Genomic DNA, 12,105 nt, shown 5'->3' with positions numbered 1-12,105 from the left:
ACTTGGCATAACCCCGGGAGCGTAACAGCAGTATGCATCTGACACGTTATGTATTTTTACAACAACTGTAAGATAGTGTAGCCATCACTGTACCCCAAATGCACCCTATTCCCAAACCCGGGCCTTAATAAAAGTAGTGCACAACATAGGGAATAGGGTGCCATTTGGGACATGGCCTATTTCTGTGAACTCAGATGTCAGACAGTTATCATTTGGTTCATTGCTGACTGTAGGTACTTTGTTTCTTTACACAGTCGTTTGTCTCCATTTGGAAGTGGCTCCAAATGCCCGCTGACACTCCATACATTGCATAATAGGCTAGAGAAGCTTTGTTTTGGGGTGGAAGCTGAGGGAGGAAACTCACTGTGCTAGTGCTACAGTACCAGTGAGCTGCATTTCAAAGCACCAGAATGTACTGTTCAGAAAAGTTCTGAGAAGTCTTTCTGTGGGGACAAACAGAATACCTAACAATTAAAAGTATTGTGTGAAATATGTCTTTGTTCTTGGGAAGTTGCCCGCCGTCTACTCAAATATGTCTTGGCAGCAGTCTATTGCTTTGATCCCAGTACATCTCGTTACAGTGGCAGAGACTATTCCTCACAATCTCAATGTTTGAAGGATATGGCATTGCTAAGAGCGCAGTAAAGTCATAGTGGATTACCATTACTAATGACGAGGTCCCTCTTTAAGCTAATACACCTGCAATCCAATACAGAAAACTCAACTATGTGGCTCAGCCTCTCTCTTTCTCTCTTTCTCTCTCTTTCTTGACCAGCCGGCCGACCGGGAAATTCAAATTCCCTGAATTGGATCCTTTGTTTGAACTCCCCGAGACAATTCCATTCATCCCGGGGGCTGCTCCAAGTCGGAGGCCGGAGAAAAAGGAACAAGAAGTGGGTTCTTAGTCAGACTCAGGAGGCATGAATACCATCCAGCACATCCAAATATATTACTTACTTGCTAACGTTCAGTCCCTGGACAATAAAGTAGACGAGCTCAATCCGAGGATCTCCTTACAGAGAGACATCAGGGACTGTAACATACTCTGTTTTACGGAATCAAGACTCCCTTCGGATATACTGTCCCCTTCCATTCAGCCAGCGGGGTTCTCTGTCCATCGCACGGACAAGCAGAAAGAACTGTCCAGGAAAAAGAAAGGTGGAGGTGTTGTTTCATGATTAACCATTCATGATGTGATTGTGGTAATGTACAGGAACTCAAGTCCTTTTCATCCCCCAATCTGGAATACCTCACCATCAAATGCCGACCGCATTACCTCCCAAAATAATTTTATTTGGTCATCGTCACGGCCGTGTATATTCCAGTCTGTTGTCCCCATTTGCTTCAAGATGTCCACCATTGTTCCTGTACCCAAGAAAGTGAAGGTAACTGAACTAAATGACTATCACCCCGTAGCACTCACTTCTGTCATCATTAAGTGTTTTGAGAGGCTAGTTAAGAATCATATCACCTCCACCTTACCCGATACCCTAGACCCACTACAATTTGCATACCGCTCCAACAGATCCACGCATGACACAATCGCCATCGCACTGCACACTGCCCTATCCCATCTGGACAAGAGGAATGCCTATGTAAGATTGCTGTTCATCGTCTACAGCTCAGCCTTCAACACCATAGTGCCCTCCAAGCTCATCACTAAGCTCAGGGCCCTTGGTCTGAACCCTGCCCTTTGCAACTTGGTCCTGGGGTTCCTGAAAGGCCAACCCCAGGTGGTGAAGGTAGGCAACAACACCTCCGCCACACTGATCCTCAACATGGGGGGCTCACAGGGATGCGTACTCAGCCCCCTCCTGTACTCCCTGTTCACCCATGACTGCGTGGCCACGCAAGTCTAACTCAATCATCAAGTTTGCTGACGAGACAATAGTGGTAGGCCTGATTAGAGAGAATGCCCCAATCCACAGCCGTAGTGGAGAGGGTGAAAAGCTTCAAGTACCTCAGCGTGCACATCACTGACAATCTGAAATGGTCCATCCACACAAACAGTGTGGTGAAGAAGGCGGCTGAAGAAAGGCTGAAGAAATTTGGCTTGGCCCCTTAGACCCTCACAAACTTCTACAGATGCACCATTGAGAGCATCCTGTCGGGCTATATCACCGCCTGGTACGGAAATTGCAATTTTCGTAACTGCATGGGTCTCCAGAGAGTGGTGCGGTCAGCCCAACGTATCACAGGGGGCACACTGCCTGCCCTCCAGGACATCTACAACACCCAGTGTCACAGGAAGGCCAAGAAGATCATGAAGGACTTCAGCCACCCGAACCACGGCCTGTTTACCCCGCTACCATCTAGAAGGCAGAGACAGTACAGGTGCATCAAAGCTGGGACCGAGAGACTGAAAAACAGCTTCTATCTCCAGGCCATCAGACTGTTAAATGGTCCCCAATAGCCGGCCTCCGCCCCGTGGTCAAAGTATGTATTTGGTACAACAGGCATCCAACACATTGCTTCCACCTTCCCAATATTTCCTGTGCACGTTTAGGAGAGGCAAACTGAAAAATACTGAAATTCACCTCTAATTCGTCATCCCCCCAACAATGATCTGCACCATAGACGTTTAGTCTATTCAACAGGGTATATTTTCACAAAGCAGTAGTAAGCAGCACAGCTCTGTCCTGAAAGACCCAGTATGGGTCTGATGAATCACCTGGGCAGCTCCTCCGCTGTGGCAGGGTGTGTTTTTCTCTTCCATGCCAGGAAGAGTTAGAGAAAAAGAGACTGTAGCTCTGAACCCACTAAGTGCAAATCGCTGACGATGCCATCTTTTTTGAGCTAGTGTAGCGAGGGAGCGACCTCCTTTCCATTAGCCCAGGCAGGCCAAGGGAACAGACTGGGAACTAAGAGTTCACTACTGCCTTCTCATTAGAGGGCCCAGCTTACTCCTGATACACACACACATGCGTGCACACACACACAACTGAGGCTCTATGCTCGCTCCATCCCCCCTCACTCAAAGCTGCACATTAATTGTTTAGAGGGAAGTATTGATTTACTGAAACTTTAAAATATCCCGAAAAGGAAATGGTGATGTTTAACCCTTCTGCATGCTTTTTTCTGTCTTGGAATCAGTATAGACTGAATTGGAGCATGGGACAAGTGTTTGAGTAGAATTCAAGTTTGATTCAGCTTGATCTGCAGATGGCTTTCCATGTTGCCAGTGTCTTAACAAAAACAGCACAGAAATATTATTTGCCGTTGTCGTTGATATGAGTCCTTCAGAAAGACCTAGATAATATCTAACATACAGTGCTTTCAGAAGGTATTCGCATCCCTTGACTTTTTATACATTTTGTTGCATTACAGCCCGAATTTAAAATTGATTAAATGTAGCTTTTTTTGTCACAGGCCTATACACAATACCCCATAATATTAAAGTGGATTATGTTTTTAGATATGTTGACAAATTAATTAAAAGTGAAAAGCTGAAATGTTTTGTGTCAATAAGTGTTCAATCCTTTTGTTATGGCAAGCCTAAATAAGTTGAGGAGTAAAATTGTGCTTAACAAGTCACATAATAAGTTGCATGGACTCTGTGTGCAATAATAGTGTTTAACATGATTTTTAAATGACTACCCCATATCTGCACCCAACACATAAAATTATCTGTAAGGTCCCTCAGTCGAGCAGTGTATTTCAAGCACAGATTCAACCACAAAGACCAGGGAGGTTTTCCAATGGTTTGCAAAGAAGGGCACCTATTGGTAGATAGGTAACAAAAAGCAGACTTTGAATATCCCTTTGAGCATGGTGCAGTTATTGATTACAATTTGGATGGTGTATCAATACACCCAGTCACTACAAAGATACAGGCGCCCTTCCTAACTCAGTTGCCGGAGAGGAAGGAAACCGCTCAGGGATTTCACCGTGAGGCCAACTGTGATTTTAAAACAGTTACAGTGTTAAATTATAGGAGATAACTGAGGATGGATCAACAACACTGTATTTACTCCACAATACTAACATAAATGACAGAGTGAAAAGAAGGAAGCCTGTACAGAATAAAAATATGGCACTAAAGTAATACGGCAAAAAATGTGGCAAATCCAACACAACACATTGTTGAATCTTCCTGAGTGGCCTAGTTACAGTTTTGACTTAATCGTCTTGAAAATCTATGGCAAGACTTGAAAATGGCTGTCTAGCAATGATCAACAACCAACTTGAAAGAGCTTGTAGAATTTCTTTAAGAAAATTGGCAAATATTGTAGAATTCAGGTGTGCAAAGCTCTTAGAGACTTATTCAGAAAGACTCACAGCTGTCATTACTGCTCAAGGTGATTCTAACATGTATTGACTCAGGGGGTTGAATACTTGTCTAATCAAGATATATTCGTGTTTTATTTTTCATTAAATAAAAAATATATACACTACTGTTCAAAAGTTTGGGGTCACTTAGAAATGTCCTTGTTTTCCATGAAAACATACATGAAATTAGTTTGAATAGGAAATATAGCAAAATGAATAGGAAATGTAGTCATTGACAAGGTTAGAAATAATGATTTTTTATTTTAAAAATAATTGTATCCTTCAAACTTTGCTTTTGTCAAAGAATCCTCCATTTGCAGCAATTACATCCTTGCAGACCTTTGGCATTCTAGTTGTCAATTTGTTGAGGTAATCTGAAGAAATGTCACCCCATGCTTCCTGAAGCACCTCCCACAAGTTGGATTGGCTTGATGGGCACTTCTTACGTACCATACGGTCAAGCTGCTCCCACAACAGCTCCATAGGGTTGAGATCCGGTGACTGTGCTGGCCACTCCATTATAGACAGAATACCAGCTGAATGCTTCTTCCCTAAATAGTTATTGCATAGTTTGGAGCTGTGCTTTGGGTCATTGTCCTGTTGTAGGAGGAAATTGGCTCCAATCAAGCACCGTCCACAGGGTATGGCATGGCATTGCAAAATGGAGTGATAGCCTTCCTTCTTCAAGATCCCTTTTACCCTGTACAAATCTCCCACTTTACCACCACCAAAGCACCCCCAGACCATCACATTGCCTCCACCATGCTTGACAGATGGCATCAAGCACTCCTCCAGCATCTTTTCATTTGGTCTGCGTCTCAGAAATGTTCTTTTTTGTGATCCGAACACCTCAAACTTCGATTCGTCTGTCCATAACACTTTTTTCCAATCTTCCTCTGTTCAGTGTTCTTTTGCCCATCATAATCTTTTATTTTTACTGGCCAGTCTGAGATATGGCTTTTTCTTTGCAACTCTGCCTAGAAGGTCAGCATCCTGGAGTTGCCTCTTCACTGTTGACATTGAGACTGGTGTTTTGCGGGTACTATTTAATGAAGCTGCCAGTTGAGGACCTGTGAGGCGTCTGTTTCTCAAACTGGACACTGTAATGTATTTGTCCTCTTGCTCAGTTGTGCACCGGGGCCTCCCACTCCTCTTTCTATTCTGGTTAGAGCCAATTTGCGCTGTTCTGTGAAGGGAGTAGTACACAGCGTTGTACGAGATCTTCAGTTTCTCTGCAATTTCTCGCATGGAATAGCCTTCATTTCTCAGAACAAGAATAGACTGACGAGTTTCAAAAGAAAGTTCTTTGTTTCTGGCCATTTTGAGCCTGTAATCAAACCCACAATTGCTGAAGCTCCAGATACTCAACTAGTCTCAAGAAGGCTGGATTTATTGCTTCTTTAAATCAGCACAACAGTTTTCAGCTGTGCTAACATAATTGCAAAAGGGTTTTCTAATGATCAATTAGCCTTTTAAAATGATAAACTTGGATTAGCAAACACAACGTGCCATTGGAACACAGGACTGATGGTTGCTGATAATGGGCCTCTGTACGCCAATGTAGATATTCCATAAAAAATCAGCCGTTTCCAGCTACAATAGCCATTTACAACATTGACAATGTCTACACTGTATTTCGGATCAATTTGATGTTATTTTAATGGACAAAAAATTCATTTTCTTTAAAAAACAAGGACATTTCTAAGTGACCCCAAACTTTTGAACGGTAGTGTATATAATTATTCTTCCACTTTGACATTACAGAGTATTTTGTGTAGATCGTTGACAAAAAAATTACAATTAAATCCATTTTAATCCCACTTTGTAACACAACAAAATGTGGAAAAGTCAAGGGGTGTGCATTCTTTCTGAAGGCACTGTAGCTTTGAAGTGACTGGTTATGAAGGTTATGAATAGAACACAACATGTTTTGGAATGAAGCAAATGACTGATACATGATTATGAGCAGAAAGACTGTACAAGCAAACTTTTCATTACAAATGTATGCAACTCCCTGTCTTGTATCATTTTGTACGAGATAAATCCTGATAAGAGGAAGTTAGTCGATATGTAGTTAAATATTCCTAATTAAATATTCAGTCAATGCCAGATATTTCTAATAGGTTTGAGTGACAGCATCCGACAAAAAGGGACCTCAGAGTCAATAAAACCAGTCGATTTGGATTCGATTGACATGTCTGATGTTTGTTTGGAAATGGGTAGGCGGAAGACCTGTGCATACGTGACATTTGGATAAACTACAATTTGGATACATGATAATGTCACATAATTGGAAAACGGCCATCATTTCCAGATGTTCTTGATGTTCTTGTTTATGAATTCAACTGCTCTCTCCTCTCAATTTCAATCACCCACTCCATCCTTCCATCCATCCCATCCCGATCTCCCTTCCTCCCTCCATCTCTCTCTCCCCTCTCTCCTTTGCAATTTCCATCTGTTCAAATTAAATATCTATAGCAACAGGAGAATGCCCCTTAGCAATGAGGGACAATATATCTTCAACATCTCAGCTGTCCAACACTCTTCATGTAATATTTATACAGCGAACGTGGCAGTGGCCATGTCGGAAACGGTTACGTCGAGCAGGTCGAGTATCCTCGCAAAGCCACCAACCTGCCAACTCGTTGACAGTTGAGGTGTGCATCCCAAATGGCATCCTATTTCCTAAATAGTGCACTACTTTATGGTGCCATTTCAGATGTGGACGAGGTGTGCGGCCGGCAATCCAGTCTCTCATTTACATGTTGGCCAGCAATCACGGCTGACCTGGTCACATCTGGCACACTTGTTCAATTAATTAATCATGCGTGAGGAGGGATGCAAGGCTAGCGAGGGCTTTGATTACAGCTGCCATATTGTTGTTGAGGTGAGCTGCGCTGAGGATATAAAGGGTCCAGGTGGACTACTGTATGTTGGTCTCCCTCTGGTTGGGTAATTATTCAAGCATTTGGCCAATAGCTGTGGCTATATTTTGAGAGCTGTCAACAACTCAGCCAGTAACTGAGGAGGAGAAATAATGTTTAATATTGCAGTGTTTGTATGTGATATTTGTTATCACAATAATGGTAGTCATTTGGACACGATTTGGAGATGAGGTGTAGGTCTACCATTGTTTCATTTAATTTAGTCTATTTAGCCAAGATAGTCTACTCAGTAACGATTGCCACTTCGGGGAGTACTCTGATGTGTGTGCACCAGGGTTGGGGTCAATTCTACCAACTTTTGAAATAAATAGCTTCAACCTTTCAGTTTACTTCTTGAATTGACTGCTTTCAATTAAAATCGACGCCAACCCTGCTGTGTACGGGTATACAAATTTGTGTGTGTATTGGTTATTCAATGTCACAGTAGTCATATGAAGCCAATTTACCACTTCAAATTAAACCCTATTCAGCATTGACTGACTTATCACTCCCTGTACTTACTAGTTTCAAGGCCAAACCATGCTGCATAGTGAGGTTAGCTGTGTCAGTAGCATGTGGGTAGGGCAAGGCTGGGCTAGACAGGGCAGGGCTGTGCGTGCAGTGTTCCCCTCTCCTAGGCCACGTCTTGTGCAGAACGGCCCCTCCCGACCGTCCCCGTGGACGTCCCTTTGTTTGTCTTCGCTCACAAAGCCTCTCAATGATTTCCTGTCTACTGCTTGCAACCAAGACCCCCTCCTTCCTTCCTCTTCCTTCCAACACCCCTCCCCTCCTCCTCCAGCCCTGTTTTTCCACCCGTGCAGACCATCGAGGGGCTCTCCTCCTTGGGGAGCGGCTGTCACAGACTTGTCCCACTGACAGACATGCACCATGGAACAGGGGACTAGGAGGGAAGGAGGGGAAGGGGAGTGTCAAATGGAGGATTCACAATTTCATTGGATTTCTGAGGCCACTTAAAGCATGGTTTCAATATAGGTTCATACAGATGTAAGATCTTAATTTGAGCCCTACGGCTGCCTGCCCATTAGAGGGTTAAGGGCGGTAAAAAAAAACAAAAAAACGTGTGATTGGTCAAAATATATAATATTACAAGAAATATATACATGTAAATTGTATAATTCATTCAGTTGAGGCTCCTCAGAGGAGGAAAGGGAGTGAAATTCATAAAAATAGTGAAACATTAAAAGATAGATAAACTATACTAAATATTTTCACATCAGCAAATAATATATTAAAACACACTGTTTTGCAATGAAGGTCTAGATTAGCAAACATCACTCTGTAGGATAGCACCATGGTGTAGCCGGAGGACAGCTAGTTGCTGTCCTCTTCTGGGTACATTGACTTCAATACGAAACCTAGGATGCTCATGGTTCTCACCACCCCCTTCCATAGTAATTATGTCAACTTCCGGAGGACGTCCTCCAAGCTATCAGAGCTCTTGCAGCATGAACTGACATGTTGTCCACCCAATCAAAGGATCAGAGAATGAATCTAGTACTGAAAGCATAAGCTACAGCTAGCTAGCACTGCAGTGCATAAAATGTGGTGAGTAGTTGACTCAAAGAGAGAAAGACAATAGTTGAACAACAAATTAACTAATTAAAAAATAAAGGAGAAGCAAGAGCGAGAGAGAGCGAGAAAGTGATCTACAGTTGAAGTCGGAAGTTTACATACACTTAGGTTGGCCTCATTAAAACTCGTTTTTCAACCACTCCACAAATGTCTTGTTAACGAACTATAGCTTTGTGCATGACACAAGTAATTTTTCCAACAATTGTTTACAGATACAGATCGCTTATAATTCACTGTATCACAATTCCAGTGGGTCAGAAGTTTACATACGAAAAGTTGACTGTGCCTTTAAACAGCTTGGAAAATTCCAGAAAATGATGTCATGGCTTTAGAAGCTTCTGATAGGCTAATTGACATAATTTGAGTCAATTGGAGATGTACCTGTGGATGTATTTCAAGGTCTACCTTCAAACTCAGAGCCTCTTTGCTTGACATCATGGGAAAATCAAAAGAAATCAACCAAGATCTCAGAAAAGAAATTGTAGACCTCCACAAGTCTGGTTCATCCTTCGGAGCAATTTCCAAACGGTACCACGTTTATCTGTACAAACAATAGTACGCAAGTATAAACACCATGGGACCACGCAGCCGTCATACCCCTCAGGAAGGAGACGCGTTCTGTCTCCTAGAGATGATCGTACTTTGGTGCGAAAAGTGCAAATCAATCCCAGAACAACAGCAAAGGACCTTGTGAAGATGCTGGAGGAAACAGATACAAAAGTATCTATATCCACAGTAAAGCAAGTCCTATATCGACATGACCTGAAAGGCCGCTCAGCAAGGATGAAGCCACTGGTCCAAAACCGCCATAAAAAAGCCAGACTACGGTTTGCAACTGCACATTGGGACAAAGCTCGTACATTTTGGAGAAATGTCCTCTGGTCTGATGAAACAAATATAGAACTGTTTGGCCATAATGACCATCGTTATGTTTGGAGGAAAAAGGGGAATGCTTGCAAGCCGAAGAACACCATCCCAACCGTGAAGCACGGGGGTAGCAGCATCATGCTGTGGGGGTGCTTTGCTGCAGGAGGGACTGGTGCACTTCACAAAATAGATGGCATCATGAGGAAGGAAAATGATGTGGATATATTGAAGCAACATCTCAAGACATCAGTCAGGTAGTTAATGCTTGGTCGCAAATGGGTCTTCCAAATGGACAATGACCCCAAGCATACTTCCAACGTTGTGGCAAAATGGCTTAAGGACAACAAAGTCAAGGTATTGGAGTGGCCATCACAAAGCCCTGACCTCAATTTGTGGGCAGAACTGAAACATCGTGTGCGAGCAAGGAGGCCTACAAACCTGACTCAGTCACACCAGCTCTGTCAGGAGTAATGGGCCAAAATTCACCCAACTTATTGTGGGAAGCTTGTGGAAGGCTACCCAAAACGTTTGACCCAAGTTAAACAATTTAAAGGCAATGTTACCAAATACTAATTGAGGGTATGTAAACTTCTGACCCACTGGGAATGTGATGAAATAAATAAAAGCTGAAATAAATCAATCATTCTCTCTACTATTATTCTGACATTTCACATTCTTAAAATAAAGTGGTGATCCTAACTGACCTAAGACAGGGAATTGTTACTAGGATTAAATGTCAAAAATTGTGAAAAACTGAGTTTAAATGTATTTGGCTAAGGTGTATGTAAACTTCCGACTTCAACTGTATATTTCATTTTAAAAAATGGTACACTTTCACTTAGCTAACGAAGGCAGCTAGCTAGTTTAGCCTACTGAAACACCCAGCTCAAACAAAGAGGGATGCTGTGTTAGCTAGCTGGCTATGGCTATCCAACACTGGAACTCTTCCAAGTCAATGTAAGCTTTTGGTTTTATTAATTTATTGCCACCATGGCCCGCCGGTGTAACTGCTAAACAGCTTGCTGACTGTACACTGTACTGCATGATTGTAGCGGGTTTACTAACGTGTTAGTTCTAATAGCTATGTTGTCTAGCTAAAATGTTAGTTAATATTGTGACAATGATGTAGGCTGTGTGTATCGGTTAGCAGTTATGATATGAAGGTTTGGCTTGGAAAGGTGTTTTCGCCTGGTCACTGACAGCTGATGTGTTGTGCACTGAAGACCACAAGCAAAAAGAAAAGGTGAGAGCAGGAGGGTGCGTAGATGCAAGAAGGAGTTCTACAACGAGAAAAATTATCATGCTATTTGTATGTGGCTGCTATGAAAGTGAACTGTGTTTGCGTGTGATCAGGGGTGTATTCATTCTGCCAATTCTGTTGAAAAACATTTCTTAAACAACATGATGTGTGGACTAAAAAGCAGGATCAAATTAATTAGCCAGCTACTGTATTTTTGAGAAACATTGATTTTTTGGGGGTCAAATGAACCCGTTATCTACCTTTGATAAGAAGCTAGCTAGCTAGTTAGCTCCCATGCCAATTTCAAGTCTGACTAACTAACTCAGAAATATGAAGTTATTTCAGAATGAAAGGTAACTGGCTAGCACATCATGCTTTGTGATATTATGTTAGCTAGCTATCCCCTGTTAGATAAGTTTCTTCACTTATTGCATCTGCATGCTTGTTGTTCTCCCTGGAGCACTCGTTCATTCATGAGCTGGTTGCTCGTTTGTTCTCCCTGGAAACACTCGTTTGTTCATGAGCTGGTTGCTCATTCTAAATAATATAAGCTAATCTGTTCAAAACTGTGGCAGCATGTGCAGCAGTGGTCATTCGGTTTTTGACAAGCAAAAGTGAAATAGGTGTATTTTTGCTGTTGTTCAAATGCACAGATCGCTTTATATATCTTCTCAAAGAAACTACCGGTAGTTCAAAAACTTTGCATCATATTTCTCTCATGCTTTGTTGACAACTCCAACCACCTCGTTCCCCAGGTACTCAGCCAATCAGCGGCCACCACTGTTTGAGACAATTTGCTACAGCAAGAAAATAATCCTGCAGCAACCGGAAATGTGAATTGTTATGTGGATTATAATTAATGCACATTTTTGTAGGGGTTGATACATTTTTCGTAAGGGAAAATTAAGTCAGAAATTTCAAACTGGAAATTGCAAACTTCAGAAGCCTTCTTAAACCTCAAATGCACTACAAGTTTTACATTTCCTGGAAAGGTCTGCAACAGGATGATCAAATGGAGATCCTACATCTGTAGATTAGCATAGAGTAGAGTAACATTACCAAGAGGAACATATTGCTCATAGATTAATGTGATTGAAGGATAAAGAATTGGATAGCCAGAAAGAAGGATATTTGCCCTAGAGTTCAGTTCTATTGTATAGAGGGTTGCCAGGTGATGTAAGACACCATGTTGGAAGACCACCACATAAATTC

Source organism: Coregonus clupeaformis, chromosome 20 (assembly GCF_020615455.1).
Source record: "Coregonus clupeaformis isolate EN_2021a chromosome 20, ASM2061545v1, whole genome shotgun sequence".
In the NCBI taxonomy this organism is placed as follows: domain Eukaryota; kingdom Metazoa; phylum Chordata; class Actinopteri; order Salmoniformes; family Salmonidae; genus Coregonus; species Coregonus clupeaformis.
The sequence above is the reverse complement of the archived record's forward strand: the minus strand, read 5'-3'. Positions refer to the sequence as shown.